General features: G+C 39.0%; 1 protein-coding gene across 3 annotated transcripts in view; it reads right to left on the bottom strand.

The window, feature by feature from the left end:
* The window catches only part of LOC124870045 (dipeptidyl aminopeptidase-like protein 6), a 172,888-nt gene that overhangs the window by 126,876 nt on the left and 33,248 nt on the right, over window positions 1-12,764 (bottom strand). The window lies entirely within an intron of this gene.

Genomic DNA, 12,764 nt, shown 5'->3' on the forward strand with positions numbered 1-12,764 from the left:
AAGATACCACACATCACACACACATAGGTGGTCTTGTTTTTTCACCCTAAATCCCCTGGCCAAGTGGCTGCACAGACCTTCGTTAAAAACTACAACAAAAACTACAACACACCCACGAGCAATAACCCCTGCTTACCGTTTTGCAAATCAGCCGATTCAGAAATATGACCACCTTTCTTGTTGATAAGGGGAGTAACAGTGGCAGGTTGACTTCCACCTCCCTTGCCACTTAAGTAACAAAACATGGAGATTGCAAAAAAAAAAGCGTCCTTTAGCGTTTAATAAAAGAGGCTTCCAAATTTACATGACCACCACAAACCAACCCCACAGTTAAACATGGTGGTGACAGTATCATGCCGTGGGAAGGTTTTTCCTCGGCAAACCCCAAAATATTGATCTGAGTTGAGGGGAAGATGAATGGAGCTGCATACAGAGCAATCCTGAAAAGACTTGAGACAGGGGCTGAGGTTCACCTTGCAGCATCACGGTGACCATAAACATACAGTAAGAGCCATAATGGAAAAGTTTAGATCAATGCATTTATTTGTTTTAGAATGGCCCAGTCAAAGTCCAGACCTAAATCAAATTAAGAAAATGTGGCAGTACTTGCTGTATATGGATGCTTTCTATCCAATCTAACAGAATTTTAGCTTTCTTACAAAGAAGGATTGAAATCTTCAACCTCTAGATGTGCAAACCTGGTAAATAGTCTAAATGACTTGCAGCAGTAGATGAGGAGACATGTGGTTCTACCAATTATTGACTGTGGCTGAATACAAATGCACAGACATGTTTAAATTTTATATGAAAAAACATCAAAAACATGTATTATTATTATATTATATTATTATTATTATTATATGCAATAATATGCAATAATGCATCAATTTGTCTCCCAAACATTACTTGTGTTCCCTCCTTCCAGTGTTTACTTTATGATCAGGCTGTCTTTAATAGCCTCAGTTATCCATAAATGTGTCTATATCTCAGTTTAATCATATGCTTGTGTGCATGCATGTGTCTCTTGAGGGGGGATGTTTGCTGCTGTATTATGCCAGGGTCGATAAGCAGATCTGCCTCTGTGACACAACAGATTACTGCTGACTGGTCTCAGCCCAAAAGAAAAAAAGTGAGAGAAGACTCAGGAGAAGCTGCAGTCCTGCTCTGCTGCTGTAATTAGAGCCGACACAAATGTTGTTGGCAAAACCTAACTCCTCCTGCTTTCATTTTCTCTCTAGCTCTGTTATTGAAAAAACGCTTCCTTTTTCATTTGAAAAACAAAGAGGTGCTGCTGCAACTCTTAGTTTCTGGTTTCTTGTCACATTTATTGCAACCAATATGATGGTCTGCCCTCTCACCTGCTTGAAGTAAATGTCACAGTTAGGCGGCTTGGCAGGAAAAAAGATCATTATCTGTTTCTAAAGGTCAAAGTATGGTTGACGTAACTTTGTGACTGTATAATCATTTCAATCCCTTTGAGATATGACGCTATCACTCTCCACCTGGATCGGTATTGGATCCTTTAATTGCATGACTTTAGTCACAGAAGCTGTGTAGGACAGCAACAGTCTTTATGCTGGAATATAAAAGATAATATGAATTAAGACAACAGGGTTGACTCCTCACTGCTGATGCTGTATCCAGTGTAAAATCCTCCATTGACTGTAATACAACAGTCTCTAGTGGCAAAACAGACACAGTGCATGTAGGTCTGGAAAATTGGTTTCCTGTATCTAAAACATCCTTGGAGTTTAAACCTACATGGAATAAATCAGTTACTATGACAAGCAGGATTTACATGCACATGCACAAAACACCTAAAACTCCCAAAACACTCCAAATGCAAGAATTATCTCCAGAATGAATGCTCCCTGAGGCTTTAATGGAAGTCCAGACATGGACACAATAGATGAAGAGATAACACAAAGCAAGCTGGCTATATATAATCTAAAAGCAGTGCAAACCTTTAAGATCATTGAAGTTAACAACAAAAAAAGGAAAAGTGGATCTGACTGGGACCATTAAGATGAATCGAACAAATTCAGACAAAGGGTTTTCTTTTCTATTTCAACCAGCTCATACTAGTTGCAGCCCAAATGAAAGATAATGATGGGCATTTAGAGTCTAATGTAAAGGAAATTGATTTAAAATACTTCCATGCAAGCTTAATGAAACCTCACAATGTTATTTCACTCAATTCTAAGAGCAGAAAATCTACCACAGGAGAATAAAGCACACCATCATTAGTGGTTGAAGAGGTTTTTCTGCATTTACACACTGAATGATAATACCTTTCAGCCAGTGTAATCTTACACTAAATCATCAAGAGATAAAGGGACATTTAACAGTGAGTCTGGCAGCCTGCTGAGCCGCTGCTGACAGGTCTGGTGTGGGGTTGTGGGGGGCAGGGAGAGTGAGCGATGATCGATGGCGTATCAACAGAGCACAGAGGTGCTGGACAGAGGATGGACAACCTGTTGAGATGCTCTGTGGAACAGAAAAACAGAGATCGATAGTGAATAAGTCTGTCAGTGGGGGCTAAAACACATGAAAAGAAGTAAGGGAATATATCAGCAAATAGTTATTCTTAGAAATATTAAAATAAATTACAAGAAACCCTCACGTGATCGTCTCTATTATGTTATTTTCCATGACACGTGCAGGGGAAAGCTGTCAACTCCAGATGGCATTCTGAGCAACCAGCAAACTGTGTGTGTGTGTGTGTGTGTGTGTGTGTGTGTGTGTGTGTGTGTGTGTGTGTGTGTGTGTGTGTGTGTGTGTGTGTGTGTGTCTGTGTGTGTGTGTGTGTGTGTGTGTGTGTGTGTGTGTGTGTTCACAGGGCTCACAGCCTCGCCCTCCCCACCTTTGCAACCATGGCAACATCGAGCAGGAAGTCCTCCTACGGATGCTTTGTTGTCCTGCAGGAGCAGCTGCACTGGGTGACAGCATGTCTGCCTTCGGTAGCCTTTACCAAATACTGACTGAAATATTCAGCAACCACTTATAGCTTGTTTCCAGATTTGGATTTATATTTGCCACACTTCCTGAAGTCTTTGTGTCCTGGCTTTTATGTTGCTAAAGGTTGTGACTCTTCTGAACCAGCCTATTTCACACACAATGAAATTAAGTATAAAAAAAACATTTTCTGAGGGGAACAATTCTTACCATCTGACACATATTAGCATGAGACAAAAGTATGCCACCTTTCTCTTTCGTGTCAGCATCTGCAGCTATCTTTTCAAATAACGAACGTCACCTAAATCATAGTACACCTATTTGTCTGAGAAAAACAAGAAAGCGTTTTATGTGTATTTTTGAGGAATTTTATATGATAGTAGAAGCAGAAGAAAAAATTATATGCTTCAAAATTATTAGAAATAAAATCTGAATTGTATGCTGTGCATTTATATTCAATCATTTATGTGTTTGAGTCTTGACCAATTTTTATGTTCCTGAAGAAGCAACCCCACAACATGATACTGCCACTGTTATGTTTCACAATGGGAATGGTGTTTTTAGGATGATTTGCAGTGTTATCATCTGACAGGAGCACTTTTTTGCATGTTTGCTATCTCGTCTTTCTGGATTGTGGCTTGTGGACTTCTTATGGCTTTCTTTCAACAACGGCTTTTTTATTGCCACTCTTCTATGAAGGCCAGATTTGATACTGCAAAACTAATAGTTTTAACAGGTTCTTTCACCTGAGCTGTGGTCCTCCGCAACTCTTCCAGAATTACCATGCCCCCCTAATCTTATGCTCTCACTAATGTTCTTGCCAAGCATGTCAGTTTAGGTGAATGGCCTTGTCTTGGTAGCTTTGCGGTAAAGCCATAATTTTTTTCTTGTTCAGTAGATGAATTGAAAAGTGTTCAGTGAGATGTTAAAGGCTGGGATTATAAATTAACTCTGTGTTATACATCTTTACAGCTGATCTATTGGGTAGGTTCCTTGGTTTTTGTGATATGTGTGTTCACAAATGTTTTCTAAACCTCTGGGACCTTCACGGAACATCTGTGTTAATGCAAATTACAAACAGGTTTAATCAGGCAACTTTTAAGGCCATTGGTGATTTGACTTGATTTTGGAGCATCAGAGTATAAGGGGCAGAATACAAAACACGCTGCATTTTAGATTATTATTTGTTCAAAAAAACTCAAAATATGCATAATTTTTCTTTCACTTCCGGAAAATTATGCATATTTTGAGTTTTGTGAAGTGTGAAGTCACAGGCACTTTGTGGATGTACTGTAACAAAATGTGAAAAAAAAGATCAAGCGATATGAATACCAGTGCACCATGTTTTACTTTAGTAGTTGCTGGTCTAAATCTAAATTATTCATTTGATCAGACTTTATAATCCAGAAAACTACAGTCATCTTGTTTTGTTCAAATCAACCTGATTTGCTTTGTCAGAACCTCCAGAAGACTCAGGTGGAGGCCTCAACAACCTCCTGGATCAAAGACTACCTGACATACAGACCACAGTTTGTGAGACTGAAGGGTTGTGAGTCTAACCAGGTAGTCAGCAGCACCGGAGCCCCACAGGGGACTGTACTCTCACCATTCATTTTCACTCTGTACACCTCAGACTTCCAGGACAAGACAGACTCCTGTCATCTGCAGAAATACTCGGATGATTCTGCAGTTGTGGGGTGGATCCGAGATGGACAAGAAGCTGAGTACAGGAAGGTGGTGGACCGCTTTGTGGCATGGTGTGGAAACAATCATCTCATTTTGAACGTGACTAAAACAAAGGAGATGATTGTAGATTTTAAGAGAAACAGGAATAAGTCAAAAACTATTTATATCATGGGAGAAGAAGTGGAGGTGGTGGAGGAGTATAAATACCTCAGTGTTCACCTGGACAACAGACTAGAGTTGTGATGCAACTGTGAAGCCATCTACAAGAAGGGACAGAGCAGACTGTACTTCTTGAGGAAGCTTAGGTCCTTTGGTGTTTGCAGCAAGATGCTGCATATCTTCTATAAGTCTGTTGTGGAAAGTGTGATCTCTTCTACCATCATCTCCTGGGGAAGCAGCATCAGAGCCAGGGGCTTAAAAAAAACTCAACAAGCTGATAAAAAAGGCTGGCTCTGTTCTGGGGACTCCTCTGGAACCTCTGGAGATCATTGTGGAAAGACGGATTCTTCATAAAATGAAGAACATTATGGAGAACCCTGAGCATCCTCTTCATGAGACTGTCCTACAACAACAGTGTCTTCAGTCAGAGGCTTCTTCAGATCTGCTGTAAGATGGAGCGCTACAGGAGATCCTTCCTGCCCACAACCATCAGCATCTACAACGGCTCTTTGAAGAAACCTTCATAATATGAGCTACAACAACATTTAATTTCCCTTTGGGATTAATAAAGTATTTTTGAATTGAATTTTATGGTTAGGTGCTCATGCAGCAGTGCTGTTTTCTGTTCTTCTCGGATAACCAGTCTAATAAGAAATAAAATGTTTTGTTTTTATAGGCAGGTTGAACTTGTTTTTACATCCCTTTGGTTCGTTGTGCCTCATCAAACTTCACTTAAGCATCATTTTTATTTTTTGACAGCAGTGACGTTGTCCTTCCTAATCTTTCACTCACGATGCTGTTGTTCATTGTTTGTCTGATGGTGGACTCGCTCACATTAATATTAGAAAGTGTGAGAGAACTTTTTACTTGCTTAGATTTTATCTGATGGACCACTGTCAGAACAATCAAATCTTCTAGTATTCTTATTCAGGAAATACTTCAGTCCTCTTGCATTGTGAAGATAAGGCTTTAGTAAATATCTACATGCTTGTTTTTGGACTGTGGGAGAAAGTCAGCATACCCGGAGTGAACCCAGGAGCCCCAGGAGGACATACAAACTCCATGCGGAATGGTTCTGGCCAAAATAAAAACCCAAGACCTGCAAGATTACAGATCTAACAACTGTCATTACTTTGTGTTTAATTCTCTGTATTTACTTTTCGGACTTGTAAAGTAATCCACATCATTTTAGGCCAATTATAAGAAAAATACTTTTCAAATTTTATCGTCTATACATTATTAAACCAGAAACTGTCATCAGTCAGTCAGTCAGTCATTTTCTACCGCTTATTCCATAGTGGGCCGCGGGGGAGCTGGTGCCTACCTCCAGCAATCTACGGGCGAGAGGCGGGGTACACCCTGGACAGGTCGCCAGTCCATCGCAGGGCAACACACATACAACCATACACATACTCGTTCATACACCTAAGGGCAATTTAGAGTTACCAATTAACCTAACAGGCATGTTTTTGGACTGTGGGAGGAAGCCGGAGTACCCAGTGAGAACCCACACATGCACGGGGAGAACATGCAAACTCCATGCAGAAAGACCCCAGGCCGGGAATTGAACCCGGGACCTTCTTGCTGCAAGGCAACAGTGCTACCAATTGTAATTATATTAGTGTTCATCCTAAATAAATCTCAGAAATATACAGAAATCTACTTGCTTCAGTTTGTGATAGAGATTGCTCAAAGGGAAATGAAAAATTCATTGCTCAGTCGGATTTTTGATAGATTATAAGATAGATTTATTTATGACAATTATATATTAACATGCCATATCAACACTAAATATTTAGGATTAAGATTGGAAAGAATAACATTTTCTAAATTGTATTAATTCAATCATCCACAACATTAAATACCATCACTCTCAGTTTTGTATCCAATACTTAAAATGCACAACTATACCTCACTGCACTGTTCAGAGAGCTTTGGTGTCTCAGGACAGATGATCATTCTGGATTAGTGCAGCTCTCATTGAGCATCAGTGAGCACTCAGTCATCACCTGAAGAAAACTTTTAACTCTGACGCAGAGATAATGAGGACAACCTAATGCTTTCCGCTGGCCTCCTCTTCTTTTATCTGGCTGCTCTTGTTGAGCTCCGTCTGGCTGATATATCTGAGTTGCACATCTCAAAGGCAGCACAGACCCAAGCCGAGACTCAGGAACTGGGCCAAATTCTCTCACTTAGATCTGGAGTATCTCCCAGCAGAAGGCGTATGAGGGTAGACAGAGTGTGCATCTGAGATAGAGTGTGTGTGTCAGCCCTCGGCAGTCTCATGCAATGTGATTAAATTTCACTTAAACAGTCAGAATTATAGCTTGCTTTTTCCACTTGTAATTTTCGACACTCAGTAACTTATGTTACTATGAATCAAATATGTACTTTTACTATAATCTAAACGTGCAACTTGTTGGTTTTGATTAGAAGAAGACAGGAGCTTTCTAAGTTGAGGATTATTATACATTACTAGTAATAATTGATGACATTTTTGAAGCACACAGAGAGCTAAAAAAAATTGTTTTTAATCTCCATCCATCCATCCATAATCGGATCACGGGTGTGACCGGCCCAGGAGGGAGATCCAGACATCCTTCTCGCCAGCAACCCAGCTCATTCTGGAAGCAAGGTGTTCCCAGGCTAGAATGGATATACTGTATAATCCCTTCAATAAGTTTTGGGTCTGCCCTGAGGCCTCCTCCTAGTGGTATATGTCTCTAAAGGGACGAGCACGGGAGGCATCCTGATCAGATGCCCGGTCCACCTCAACTGGCCCTTTCGACAGAGAAGCAACATCTCTAATCCAAGCTCCCTTGTCTCACCCTATCTCATGAGTCCAGTCACTCTATGTATGAAGCTCTTTTCAGCCGCTTGCGTCAAGGAAGAAGTTTGTGAACCTTTCATGAATAATGGACACGGGGGCTCTGATGAGCATCTGGTGGTTGAGCCTTGGCTTAACATGGGCCTACAACCAGGTACCATGTGTTCAGATGGCAGACGAAGGTGGTGGCCAGGTCATACAGGTACTCAGAACCATAATCTGGTACTCTATCTATCCCTACTGGAATCTGTTGACATCTTTTTATACCTATTTCATGTCGGCCATTCCTTGTCTTTATTTAGACCAGAAAATGTGTTGACCAGAAAATCTAGACTTTTTAATCCCATACACCCTGTCCAAACATTGTCTGAACAAAGCCATGGTTGCTTGACCTACTTCATTCAGCTATTCAGCCACATTTACAGGTCATTAGACATTTTTGCATAAACTTTCCATCACATTTTCCTGCTGTTTAAACAGCAGGCAGTGCCTTTTTTATGGATTTTCAAGAAATCTTTGCAGAGTGAGATATTATAAGTGGTTCACATTAATTAGCCCCCTTTAACTTTATTGAGGTTCTACCAAATTCACTAAAATCTGTTTTCTAATTAAACATCCACACTTGCACCTAGTCAGTGTTTGTCATTTTGTATTTGTATAATAAACACTTGAGCATTTTTGGATGCAGTGGCACTGAGGGTGACTCTTCAAACTGAATCCTACCCCAGTGATTCCTGTATAACATGGATACATCATACAGGTTTTACTGTAGTAACAGGCAAGGTAAAAGGAAAAATAAAAGCTCATCTTCAGCATAATTTTGTTGTTTAAGACAACAGCCCCGGGGGAGAAAATAAGTCATTAATTTACAAACATGCCACTCTGAGAATAAGGTGGCCCTGAGGTAAATGAGCTTTCACTAATGACTACCAATAGTTACACATGGAGACACAGCGGTCAAAAGCAGCGAAGAGGTGTGTTGTAGCTGTTTTGAGAAAAACAATTTTTTTATGTACAAACCTCAAACACAGGAGAAAATGTCTTTTTAGTAAAATTTGTCTACAGCTAACAGGGTACGAGGAACATATCACTTGCTCACTTGTTTCTTTATCTTATCCGCTTACTATATAATTCTGTCTTAAGGTGGTTTTTTTTATTGTTTCAGTGGGACTTTTTTAAAGAAAAAAATTATGAATAATTGTTTTATACGGTGCTGTGATAAAGTATTTGAACCTTCTGTTTTTGCTTTTTATTCATACTCGTACTTGTACTCGGCATCTTCCGCTTATCCGGGACCAGGTCGCAGGGGCAGCAATCTTAGCAAAGACGCCAGATCTTCCCTCTTCCCGGACACCTCCTCCAGCTCCTCTGGGGGACAACCGAGGTGTTCCCTTTTTAATCTCACTTAAATGTTTCAGACCATGAAACTATTTCAGTACCACAGAAAAAAAAACAAAGTAAACATAAAAGCAGTTCCACAATAATGATTTTCCTAATTCAGGGAAAAAAGCTTTCCAAACTAATCTAGACCTAAGTGATAAAGTAATTGCTCTCTAAACCTAATAACTGATGGTGCCATGCTTGGCTGAAACTACTGCCATCAAGAGTCTGTGATAAGTACATGGAGTAGTGAAGAGGTGCAGGCGCACAACTACATTTGAAAGCCAAAGTAGCCACAGAAACCCTGATGAGACGAACTTTCTCCTCGATCAATGCAATACTGTCCACAAAACAATCTGTTGCAACTGCATGACTTTGGTCCGGTTTAAAAAATCTCTGTGTGAAAGCAAACCGGGCCGACTGAAGGCGTGAATTTTCTCACTCTTATCGATCTTTGGACCGGGCCAGCAGTGTCAATGCGCCCTAAGTCATTTTATTAATTCTAGGTTTGCTTCTAGTGAAACAGAACCAAAAAAGGTGATTTTTGTTTTACACAGAGCCATGTTTTTTTGCCATGTTTTCTCCACAATAAATGAAACCAAAACCTGCTGTTCATATTTGATCTGATTATCTTGGTGTAATTTAAAAATGTGTTTAATATTTAAATGTCACTAAAAACACAAAAAAGCATTAGAAATTGTTGATCCCTCCGGGGTCATATATCAGGCCCGATTGCCAATAAACAGAAACCTTTACATTTGCCTGCATTTATACAACCGTACAGGAAAGGTTAATGTAGGCAGGATCCTGTCAGGGCCCCTCAGTTTCGATCTGTAGGTAAAATATCTCAGTATTTAACCTTTAGGCTTGACATTTAATTAGGTTTCTGCTTGCAGTAAAGGGAGTGAGGAGGAAAAGAAACTGCTGCTCATGTCTAACCTCTGAACACCTCCTAATATAACACCAAACCCCTATTCATGAACATAAAGGAAGAAAAAATATTAATTTTACAACACAAACAAAAAAGTGTCTCAGGAGTCCAGAAAAAAACACCATTAATTAAATATCACAAATGCTTACAAAACAAAAGCTCTTTACTAACTTCAAATGCTGCTGCTACATTCGGATTGAAAGGTGTTTACAGGCTACACAGCTCTACAATGAGATTAAAGGAAAGTGAATCGGGGCAACATTTGGGTCATTGTTTCTGCTTTTCCATCCACAAAATGAATGAGAACACTAATAGTGTCTTTAAACTTTTCCCAAGACATGTTTTAGAAACAGGACTCCATGAAATGGACTCCCCATCTCCTGAGGCAAAAGGCAATTTCATGCTCCACCACGACTTGGGGGAACCTCAGAAGTGAAGGTCACCTCAAGGTTAACAGCCTTAAAATAAAGAATATCTTGGATGTCCGGCAGTGCAATAATAGCTGTAGAATCCAATCTTAAGGTTGTTAAAGAGAAAAAAAGGTTTTTAATGAGCCAGCACTGAAGTACTGCAGATAGAATCTTCCTAGAAATAAGGGAGATCTGTTTAGGAAGAGCAACTTTTGCCTGATCTGTGTCGAGATAAGTTGTTCTACTTGTTATTGATACTGAGAGTAAAGAGAGTACGAGTACTCAGCCTGTTGACAGCCTTCTCACTAGACTAACAGAATGGATAAATAAAAGGTGCATCAAAGATACATATTTGTTGCAGATAATAAATGTTTTTCTCTGCAAACCAGCAGCACAAGTCATGGCATCAGACCTTCAGATGTGCTGCAAGACAACATAATTGTTTTTGCAAACCGAAACCTTCTGCAAGTCAGGATTTGGTGGTTAATACTTTTGGGTCTGTGGTGGTTAATCAGTAAATATCTCAGCTTCATGACACCAACTTGAGAGAAAACAATAAAAAAAATATGATTTTGGTAATGTGCCGAGTAGAAACTGATTAAAATAAAGATTTGAGCTCTGATAGCCCAAAAGAAAGTCCACTGCTACTAGTTGTCTTCAAACATCACCTAATTAGTAAATACAGTCTAGCTGTGTGACATTTAATCTCAGTATAAATACAACTATTCTCTGAAGGCCTCAGATGTTTCTGAGAGAAAATGAATGAACAAACAGCATCACAAAGAGCAAGGAACACACCAGACAAGTCGGGTCGTGGAGAAAATTACAGCTCAGGTGAAATAATCTGTTGATGAGACAACTATCAGCTGTACACTCCACCAGTCCAGCCTTTATGGAAGAGTGGAAATTAGAAAACCATTTTTCAAAAAGCTGTGAGGAACCCCAGTTGTCAGCTTGCCACAAACCATGTTGCAAAACTGAAAGTTTTAGACCTACAAACCAACAATTTGTGTGCTGGGAAACTAACACTGTACATCACACTTAACACACAATACCAACAATAAAACATGGTGGTGTTTTATGTGTATTATGTTTTGGGGATGCTTTTCTTCAGCGGGGACAGAGAAACTGGTTAGAGTAGTTTGGAAGATGGTTGGAACAAAATACGAGATAATCATGGGAGATGAACCTGTTAGACACTGTAAAATCATTACAGCAGCTCTAAACATAACCTGAATCATTATATATCATTATAGCCTGAATCATTATATATGATTGACATACAACCATTACAATGATCCATTCAAGCTATACAGCTAAATCAAATTGGGAGTCTGTGACAAGACTTGAAAGTTTATGTTCACATACATTTTTGCCTCTTGCCTGACTGATCTTGAGCTATTTTGTAAAGAGGAATATGCAAAAATGTCTGCCTCTAAATATGCAAAACTAACACCACAGATATATTTTTATTTGTTTAAGCAAATGTGAAATTTATTTATTTATCTTTTTCCCAACAATTTGCCATCATACACTTAATTTATGATGGTGTATCACACAAACTACACCCCAGAAGATAATTAAATGCTGTAACGTTAAACAATGTGAAAAAGGTCAAGGGGCATGAATGCTTCTGCATGGCATCTTAAGTATTAGGTTTTGTTGGATCTACGGACATGTTGTTGTCTTGCCAGCTGGTAATTTCACTTTTGCTATGAGATTTTTTAATTACTTTAATTTCATGGTTAATTACCAAAAGATTATTTTAATTAAATCTGTAATGTACATACCTGTACAATAACATCTATAAAGCATATTAGACAGGCAGGCTCACTTGATGTTTTAAGTCAAACACCCATTTGTTTAACACAAATATGCATTTTTAACTGTTAGCATCTTTCCCCGTTATGTTTTTACTGTTTTTATTTGTATCAATGGTGATTATTGGTCATTGATCTTTTAAGATGTTTCTTTATTATTGTTTTTTTATCTTTATTGTGATTGTTATGTTGTGATTACTTTATTTTAGTTATTTATTTCTGGATTTTGAGAGCTTTTAATGTTTCAGCTGTATGCTCACCCTTGTCATCAGTTTTCATTGTACAACATACATACAGCAATTTGATTGAAATGGATTTTTTTCAATAATAAGTATTATCAAAATACATACATAAAATACATTCCAAACTAAGCACTATTATGCAGAAGAGCACACGGCCCTTTCATGTGGTGCACTTCTTTCTAAGATGTGCAAGTTATCTCACAAAGCACACACCAGAATATCAAATGTATTTTGCCTGAGCTCGGTGGATTAGAATTCAAAATAATCCAGATGCCCCATATTTTCCAAACAAATCACTGAGTGATGTAACAAATTGAGATTTCTTCAACTGTAAAGTACTGTGCAGTTTCAGGA

The sequence above is a fragment of the Girardinichthys multiradiatus genome, chromosome 6 (assembly GCF_021462225.1).
Source record: "Girardinichthys multiradiatus isolate DD_20200921_A chromosome 6, DD_fGirMul_XY1, whole genome shotgun sequence".
Lineage (NCBI taxonomy): Eukaryota > Metazoa > Chordata > Actinopteri > Cyprinodontiformes > Goodeidae > Girardinichthys > Girardinichthys multiradiatus.